This window comes from Cavia porcellus, unplaced genomic scaffold (genome assembly GCF_034190915.1).
Source record: "Cavia porcellus strain 051 isolate PalLab524CR breed Dunkin Hartley unplaced genomic scaffold, mCavPor4.1 scaffold_14, whole genome shotgun sequence".
NCBI classification, from domain to species: domain Eukaryota; kingdom Metazoa; phylum Chordata; class Mammalia; order Rodentia; family Caviidae; genus Cavia; species Cavia porcellus.
In genome coordinates, this window is record NW_026947497.1 from 9,812,655 (window position 1) to 9,822,435 (window position 9,781).

General features: G+C 45.8%; 1 long non-coding RNA gene across 1 annotated transcript; it reads right to left on the bottom strand.

Moving 5' to 3' along the window:
- Window positions 1-751: 751 nt before the first annotated feature.
- Window positions 752-2,895, bottom strand: LOC106027295 (uncharacterized). Its single transcript, XR_001200875.2, has 3 exons — window positions 2,813-2,895; window positions 2,334-2,392; window positions 752-1,085 (listed from the first exon to the last, which is right to left on the bottom strand). It is a non-coding gene; the product is annotated as an uncharacterized LOC106027295 (long non-coding RNA).
- Between the last annotated feature and the right edge of the window lie 6,886 nt (window positions 2,896-9,781).

The window sequence follows — 9,781 nt, forward strand, 5'->3', positions numbered from 1 at the left end:
CCAGTTTTTTGATGCTCCTATTTCCACCAGATGGGCTCTTTTTGTTGGTTTCTAAATGATGAGTTCTCTCCATATGCCTTCCCCCCCCCAGAGTGTTTATATTATAATGTTCACTTAAAATGAGACACCCTCTATGTCTAACTTTACAGCTTTGGATCAGCTATGTTAAGTCCTTGAATTATATGGAGACTTGGAAATCTAACATCCAAAATGTTCTGAGACTGCCACATGGTTATTTGGAACCAAATATTTTTTTTTTTTTTTTTTTTTAATTTAAGAGGAAAAAGAGAAAAACACAAAACAAACCAAAGCGGCGTAAGGGTACACGCAATACAGAACTACAAAACAAAACAAAACAAAAAACCATAACAGTAAGAAATTACCTGCTAGTAGATTACACACTATTTTCTTGAAAATAGTTCCTCAAATCACAGTATCAAAGAACACAAGGTGGACATTCAAACAGGGAGACTGCAAACAGCTGTGTTCAATGTTCCAAAAACATTGATAAAGTCAGCTATTTAACACCCCCAAACACACTTGCTGTTATATCCGTTAGAGCTCCTTTTCTTTTTTTTTTTTCCCTCTCTTTTTTACAACAAAATTTACACATCTTGGATTTTATTACTCCTTAGTGCTTATTACTTTCTTGGGGGGGGGGGAAGAATACAGTCAAATATGGCAAAACAAAGCTGTCAGTCAATACCAAGGATAGACGTAGCACATGGTGTAGAACAGAGTACAAGTTTATCAACAATGAGGAACCAAATATTTTTTAAAAGGCACTTTGCAGTCTTCGAGCAAAGTCTAGCTCTGCACAGCACTGTCTGTCTGAGGAGCTGATGGAGCACTGACCAGCAGCCTGGGTTTTGTTGAAATGTATTTGCCAATGTAAACAACTCATGCCTGCCCCTGGCACCCACCACTGTCACTAAGGTGGGCACAGTGCTTGGAGGGCTCTGCTGTCACAGACACGAATACATGCAAATCTGCAGCTCGTATTTCTACGCTCACACGTGGCTCCTGCGGTCAGGGAAGAAGGGAACTCCTTAACATGAGGCCAGCTGGAAACTTCAGCATTTGATCTATAGAGAAACAGAAGTGGGGAAAAAATCAATGAAATGTGGGGAGGTGGGCAAATTGAGGGGAAAAATTGAATCAAATGGGAGAAAGTTCCCCTTGTGTATTTTAGTTTGGGATTGTCCACCAAGGTATTATTTTTTCAGATGCAAAGTATGCTTTTCAAATAGCCTGTCTTTCCTGACGTTAGAGAGCAGTGTGACTCGGGGCACCGGGGCATTTAGGTAGAGGACACTTTTGGATTGACAGGACATTCTAAGGCAGTCATCTATGGCTTCCAAAAACACAATTTGCCAAGCTTCATCCCCAGAGATTTCAGTTCTGTCGATGTGGGACGGGGCCTGGTGATGTGCTTTTTTTTTTTTTTTTTTTTTTTTGTCTTTTTGAGGCAGGGTCTCTCTATATAGTTCAGGCTGGCCTTGAGCTCACTTTGTCGCCTAGGCTAGTCTCGAACTTGCAACGATCCTCCTGCCTCAGCCTCCTGAGTGCTGGGATTACAGGCGTGAGCCATCACGCCCGGCTAATGTGCATTTTTAATAAATCCCCAGGCCCACACTCTGAGAACCTCTGTGAGGCAGAATTTATCGATGCCCATGCTCACCAGAAGTCACCTAGAAAACAAATAGCCAACCCATGCTGAGGCTTCAGCCCACAGATTCTTATTTAATCTGAATCCTGGGGAATTAGTAATGTTTTAAAACTCTCCTGGTGATTCTAATAATGCTCAGCTGCTAGCCAGAAGAACCACCACCTAAAGATTAATCACCAGGATGAGATTCGTTTGATATTTAGCTGAATATTAAATGACTTAGAATCTAGGAATAATGTTTGCACGCAGCACAGAGCCAGCTAAACATTTTTATTTCCTTAGCAACTGTAGTATTTGCTGGGAGCCAAATCTATTTTTAAAATGGGTGTTAGCACATCAGTCTCACAGTAAGTACTTTACGAATGACAGTTTTCCTCTTTGCCATGTGTGGAGTGCTGGTTCAGGAATCAGCTTCTCCTTCACAGTTCTGCGGGGCCACCCGCAGCGCCTGCCTCCAGGCCTTCTTCCTCTTGTCCGAGCACTTGATCAAAGGTCAGTTGGCAGACTGCTGGAGCTGCCCTTCAGACACGGGTGATTTAGGCGGCAAGGGCTCCCAGGATGGCCACAGAGGGGCCGAGGGCACCCCCTGGAGGTGGAGTGGCTTATTTTACGGAAGCCTGGCGTTGGGAGTCAACTTGAACCCAGATTCTTAGTATTTTCTCACCTGAAGCCTCTGTGATCTTGGAAAAATCGCTTCTTCATCTCCAACTTACTTTTTTAACTCTGTAAAAATGGAGATAACATCTGTCTGCTGTGAGTGATCACAAGGATTAGGTGAGAGAGCAGAGAAGGGACTTTGACAGTCTCGGTCTCCACCGCTGACAAAGTGCCTGGTGTTGTGCCTGAGCGTGGAAACCGCAGGCTACCGGGAAAGAGCAAAAGCAAGCTTGTGGACTGCAAAACCTCCAGTGAGGAGTCACCAGGATGAACACGCGCCCTCTGCTTCCCACGCACTTGGCCTGTTTCTCCCTTGAACCTTGCCCAGCAGCAAGGGCACAGGGTGTTTATAACCAGGTAACGAAGGCAGAGCTGGTGTAATGCCTTCCTTCTTTGCAACAGAAAATATCAGATTATTATCACACCTCCTCTCTAAAACGTTCTGTCAGCAAGGAAAGCAAAACACTGCCTTGCCGACGATATTACCTTTCACGACTCCGTCCTCAGAAATTCAGACAGAGGTCATCGGCGCAAAGAATTGTTAGCCCAAGTTAGGAGTTGAAGTCCCGGGTTCTATTTATTCCTGACCGTACTGTGGTACCTCATGCTTTATAAATAACCTTTATTGACTTAACTTTGGCAAGCCTCAGGTTACTGATGATAATTATGCCAAAACGGCCTCTTTGTCTCATCTAATAATACTTTCTGCGTTTTGTTCTTAGTGTGGACAGATACAGTAGGATCATCTCAACTGAATGAAGGGTGGGGGTGGGGATGTTTCATTTGTCAAGTTACAGGACTGTAACAGCGGGCAGCAGCCAGGTTTGGCCGCGGTCCTCGCGCTTGGCAAAGGCTGAATAGTTTGGTTGAACAAGTTCCTTGGTTAATGAATGCTTGCATAATGGTAGCACAGTCAAGAGGGTGGAAATATGCGTATATATAAACTATGGGGGAAACCTTACTTTATAATCCTACTATATACTCAATTCTATTCTGTGCCTGTTATGTGTTTTTGTCTCTTTGCAAGAAGGCTACATGTTGATCTAAACTGTTTTCACTGAATCATCAACACTAAATGAGAAACAATTACATAATTATTACTGTTTTTACATGGATCACTGATTTTTGAATAGGATATTTCTATGATGATACATGTATTGCTCTGACATAGTATTTTGATATAACCAAAGACTTCTGAAAACAAACTTTGAAAGGGAATTCGAGACACATGGATTAATTAGAAAATTCTTCCTCCTGAAAAGCAGAAAATGTCAGAGAAATCTCCTTTTTTTTCCTGCCTTCACTCTCCGGCCTGGGGCTGCCAGGCGCAGCGGCGGCTTGCAGTTGTAAAACTAGTCCTCAAATACAAACCGGAGTGCTGGGCTCCGTCACTGCTGCTGGCCAGAAAACTAGAGTCAGTCTTATCTCTAAGTTTGTGAAATTCAGAAAAAACAGCTCTGTGGTGGCAGGGCCAGAATTTTATAGCCTGGGTAAGGAATGCCATTGAAGTTGTCAGACTCATAAACTTAAAATGTTTAGATCTTTGCTGGGGGCTGGCGGTGTACAGTGATGGTGCAGGCGCAGGACTCCGAAGCTCAGGACACTGTTTCATCCCTGAGACCCGTATTCATGTTACAGCTTATGGCCCCCTGTCCTCCTACCTCAGTTCTGCACCCACGGAATGGAACCACTGACGCCTGAATTCTCACCCGAGGGGCTACTTTCTCTTGAAACGCCTCTTTTGAACCACAGGTTTTTTTGTTGTTGTTGTCAGGTCCCTAATCTTTTGAAAACTCACTCTGTTCCCTCTGCTTCCCACCCTCATCCCTGCTGTCACTCCACGCTCCTTCCCACACTGTTTAATGTTTGCTTGCTTCCCTTTGTGCTCCATCCCCACCTCCTTTCCCCAAAGACGATAATCTCTGACCTAAAACCAATCTCTGCTGCGATCTTTTCATTGCTGGGCCCTGTGTCTAGGTGCTGGATTCTCTGTTTATCATCAGAATCAAAGAACAGAGGGAAAGATGTTTTTCTTGGTGCTGAGGGAGAAATCCATAGATACAGTGTTGCAAGAATGATTGTTTTGCATGCGTGTGCATGTGCGGGTGGCATGTGGTATAGCCTTATTAGCATGGCTCAGAAGGAAAGGAGAAGGTCACGTTGGTGAATGATTCTCAACAGTCAAAATGATTCATAGCGCTATGCATGCTTGGCCCACGATCACTCTAGAGTGATGGGCAGGGCACAGCTGCCATGGGAACTGTTGGACTGATTGCCCAAATCCGCACAGGGGAGGGAAGCTCCCTTCTGCTCCACATTCAAACAGGAATGTAGCATGTGAGCACGCAGTGACTGGATTTCTCTAAGCTGTCTGTGTGAGACAGTCGACAATACTAACGTTTATTGAGCACTTACTGCATGCAGTTTTCCAAGCCCTGGCTACCACTGACTGGATCATTTCTCAGAGAACTGTGATTCTGATAGGAGAGACTTTGAAGACACAACAACAACAAAAAAAGAGAAATCAGTGGCCAAAGCTGACACTGTCAGAAACTGGAGGAAGCAGGTTTCAAACTCGGGCAGCTAGGTTCTAGCACCTGTGATGGAATCATTGCACAAACTGCCTGTGTTTGCGAGTGGTTGGTAACAGTCAGTCTGCACTACAGACCACAGTGGGGTACTGTGGAAACCCTGGAACAGGGGTGTCGAGGAGGCTGGGGCCCCAGAGTCCGGGCGTCCTGCATCAGGTGTGTCCTCAGGGACCCTTCCAGACAGGCTGTGAGGATTTGATTATTCATGTGGAGTGGTGGCCCCAAGTGCAGACACTGAGATCCTGCCCGATCCTCTTGGGGCGAGCTCAGAGGAAAGAGGTCCTTTGCAATCACCATCTAAGGCTGGGCTAAAATAATCTGTGCCACTTGGTGGCCACCCGAGGCCTCACTTCTGTCCATATAAGATGCAGGGGTCTGGCTGGCTGGTGCAATCACTCCTGAGGCCAAGAAGGAATTTCTATATGACAGAAGGGTCTCAGGACGGTAAGCACAGCCTAGTCCTGAGGACAGGGGATGCTGTGTCAGGCTCTTACACGTACTCAAGTCTGAGGGGTGACTTCTGTCTACTTTCTGTACGCATCTACTTTCTTTTTCACAAGAACACAAGGTAGAGGTGTCTCATTTTATAAATGATGAGATTGAGGCAGCGAGAGAGACAGCAACACTGCTAATAAAAGGCAAGGTCCCAGCTAACAGTTATTTTGTCTGAAAGCCTTACTTGATGGCGGAGACTGCCCCGCATGCTTTCCAAACTTCTAGGCATCGAAAGCTCGGAGCTCCCTTCCTTCACAAACGAGGTAGACCAGGGTTAAGTAATTTGTCAAGAAAACACACTTTATAGTTCTGCTCTGCCGTCTGTTTAGTGTTAAGCCCTGATCTTGTTATCATCCGACGTTAGATGGTCTGTGTGTGACTTTCTCTCACGACTCACCCAAGACTGCCAGGACTTTGGTAACTGAAAATAACATTAGTAAGGACAGCATCTATCTTACAGGACAGCCGTGCAGATTCCATGTGGAGCGTTCAGCTTTGGGCCCCACACGTGGTAAACAGCAAGACGAAACAGCTTGGAGAGTCCCTTGAATTTGTCAGGGTTGATGGACGTTAGCATCAGAACTAAGTTTAAGGATTCAGTTTTCCCTTAACAGCAGGCAGGGTTGCCCAGTGTCCTCAGCTTCCCCTGCCTCAGTGTCCTTCCTGTCCTGGGAGGAAGCGGCGTCCCTCCCGCCAGGGCTGCTGGAGATGAAAGGGGCTGGTCTATTTAAAGCCCAGGGCTCTGCGGCCCTGCTCCATTAATGTTTGCATCTATAATTAGGAGAAGTAAGGGGATGGAGTTGGGAGGGACGCCGAGAGCGTTTACTATGGAGCCTTCGTGTGTAACTCAATACGGGTGACTCACAGGGCATGCCCAGGAGTGGGGGCCACAGCCACCGCCAGCAGGCCGGCAGCGGGCAGTGTCCCCCACCGTGCCGGGAGAGGCTGGGCCAGGCCAGGCGGCCCCGGGGTCTAGTGGACACTGACTGCCTGGCCCGGGCAAATCATTTAATCGCTCTAAGCCTCTGATTCTTCATCTGCGTGATTGGGATAAGATCACCGGCCTCATCGAGTTGTCATGAGGATTAAGTGAGATACTGTGCGTAATTCACCTGGCACGGAGCCAGGCCAGTGATCTGCTCCAGAAAAGGTAACTATCAGTGTCATTCAAAGGCATCACGGAGGGCGCAAACAGCCTCCCTGCTTACAGTGTTGTGCAACCCTTTCTGACTAACTCAGGGCCTCTTCTGGTCTCCCCTGTTCTGAGCAGGAGACCATGCTGCATGCGTCCCTGCTGCAAGCTCGGCCTTGTGGTCCCGGGGGCCGGGGAGTTTTAGAGCTGGAAGAGCAGCTGGTAGAGTAGAGCCAGATTATTGAGATGGTTTGAAACTTCGTCTTTAATAAGTTAGCAAAATGAGAGAGAAAGCATTTAGGAACTTGCTCAAGGTCAGAGACCTGAGTTGTAGTCGGAAAGGCCAAAACCTGGAGCTCCTGCGGCCCATGCTTAAAAGCCAGGATGAAGTTAATGTACTACCCGAGGCACTGAGAAAAATCCCATGTAGTGAGATTTTACTTACCAAGGACTCATTCTTCAGATGAACATTTTATCTGTACACAAGCTCCTTTACCAAATATGGAAACAGCTTACTCAGGATGAAACTGAACAAAACCAAACCAAACCAAAATGTAACAACAAGGACTACAAGGTAGTTTTGAAATAACAGGAAATGTACATGCTACTTTTGTCAATGTCAAGAAAAAAATTATGTGCTGTTGAATAAAATGCTGCCTATGGCTTGAAATTATTTTATGAATGCTTCTCCATGGAAAATCTGCACCTTGCATTGTGGCTTTCTTTTCCATTTATAGAAGATGTTATCAACTAGATAAATGGTTGCTCTTATTTTTGAAACCAAGGCTGCTGTGTCCTCTCTTGCATGGTGGCTGCCCTCACACTGCAGAGGGTAGTTTTTGTACTTTTGCTTGACCCAGACTTGCTGTATGGAGCCTGTTTCTTTCCCTACCTTTAATAAAATTTTGCTACTGTTAACTAAATAAAAATCATAACTCAAACATGGAGGATCGAGTAGATAGTACATTATCTAGATAAAGGCATGGAGTCTACTAGGTCATTGCTAAGTCTAGAGCTTGTCTCACTGGAGCGAATCTGTGTTCACATCAGTTATTAATATTTAGGCCACAGACAATCAACTCTTAGGACCCGAGTGCCCCCCAGCCTCACTGGTGGCTGGACGTGGGGGACTCAATGTGGTCAGCTTCTTCCTCACTTTCCTAAGGCGAGATCTCTGGCCCTGGCTTCTTTTATGCTGGCTTTGACTGGACAGTGATGTCTCTGTGTCACAGAGATCACAGACTCAATCACCTTAGTCCTGTATGACTGGAACAAAACTACCCATGGTCAGGAACCCTTACCTTGGCCTATTACAAAAGAGCATGGATATCTACCTGACTTCCGAGTCACCAAGTCTGGATTCTCTTCCTTGCAGTTTTAACAAGATATCTTAGGTTTGACTGTTTATATCCTCAAAGCCACCTCAAGGTCCCAGAGGGCTGCTCAAGCTGCCACATGACAGCAGCAACCTTCAGAGCCGCCTACAAGTCAGGAGGAGGAAGCGGGAGGTCAAAGAGTTCCGCCACCTGGGTCAGGTTTTTAAACAGGTCTGGTGGAAATCACCTTCTTAACCCTCCTACAGGGAAGAGCTGTGTACGTGGTCACACCTGGCTGAGAGGAGGCTGGGAAATAGAATCATCCATGCTGGGGAGCAGGGTACTCCCCAAAAGGTACCCAGAAGGACATCCAGGGTACACTGCCTCCAGTGTTTATCCCAAATGTTCTTTTCATTTTCAGTGAAAAAGCAGAAGGCAAGTACTCTGGCCACCACATGGATAGCTATGGAGCTAGAATTACCCTTCTTATTACATAGAAAGCATGCTTTCCATGGTGACTGTGTGTGTGTGTGTGCGTGCACATGGGTGTGTACAAACATATTTGGAGAAGAGAGTTGCAGTTGGTAGGGCTTGGCAGTAGCCATAAAGCTGACACAGCCAGCTCTGTAGGACAGTGTGGTCTGTCCTGGGGGACAAGTACAGTTCCACCAGGACTCAGAGAATGTCATCTTTCTCCAGTGCTGGAGATGTTACAGATGTCGCAGCTTTCCCCGGGCAGACAGCCTGCCAAGCGATCTTACTCAGCTCGTGAAATATGTCTCTGCATGGCTGTTTGGAGGGAGGCATCTACAGCAGTTTCTCTAGCATGGTTCTCTTTTTCTCCAATGCACATTGTTAAACCCTCACATAAACTCAGAGCAGGGATTTTCTAACCGGCTTCCAGACTCATATTTAGTGTTTCCTTATACAAGCTGTTTGACAGCATCCTTTCAATGTAACACGACTGCTGGATAGTATGCATACATGCTCTGGGAAGGGGTGAGCGCCTCGTATTTCCTGTGACATGCAATGTCCTTTTTGGTATCTTTGCTAAGTTTTAATCGGAATCAGCTATAATTCATTTTAACCACAGATCCAGTGCTGTTTTCCTTTATTAAGGTAGTGACTATATAGGGCAGGGAAATGGAAAGAAAATTGAGAAATATGCTCATAACTGTCTTTTTCAAAAAGATACAATAACAATTTCACTTTTTTATCGTAAGTATTATAGTGTTATAATATTCTTTCTATGCCAAGAACTACTTTTTTTTTTTTTTTAACTAGAGGACAGAGAGCATACCTCTCTTATGGACCAGTGTTTCCCTGAAGAAGAAATAATGTTTCTTCTGGCTACAAATTAGTTCTCACCCTTGTATTAAGGTGCGAGTAAATGCTAAAAAATTCCAGTAATTCATTCACTGAGCCAGTCACTCAGAGCAGTTTCTGAGCTGGTGGCCCACGCCATGGGGACTCGGTGATATGGGCAGAAAAATAACGGATTCCAAAAGAAATTTTAAAAAGTGCTTTATTAGCTGAGCTCAGCGGCAGCACTGTCCCAGAAAAGCAGCCAGGGAAGTATGCGCCAGAGCCAGGGGCTGCAGGGAGTTATAAAGTAGCAAGCCACAAAGGGAGGGGTCAGGGTCTTAGGATCAGTTTGTCCCCATAAAGGGAACCAGGGAGCGGAACAAGCAGTTACAGGAACCAGGAAGGCAGGGAAGGGGTTACTGGTGGGCCTGTTACAAGGTTGCAACTTAACTGGCAATTACACCAGTTTTACAGGAAGAGAACAAGTTATAATAAGAACAGCACATTTTGGATTTTTGCGCTTATAACACTCGGTTTCCAGGAAATGCAGGTGTCCTTCAGGTGGACAGGGGCCGTCTCTCAGCAGGGCACTAGGAAAGAGCAGCAGCTGAGTTGA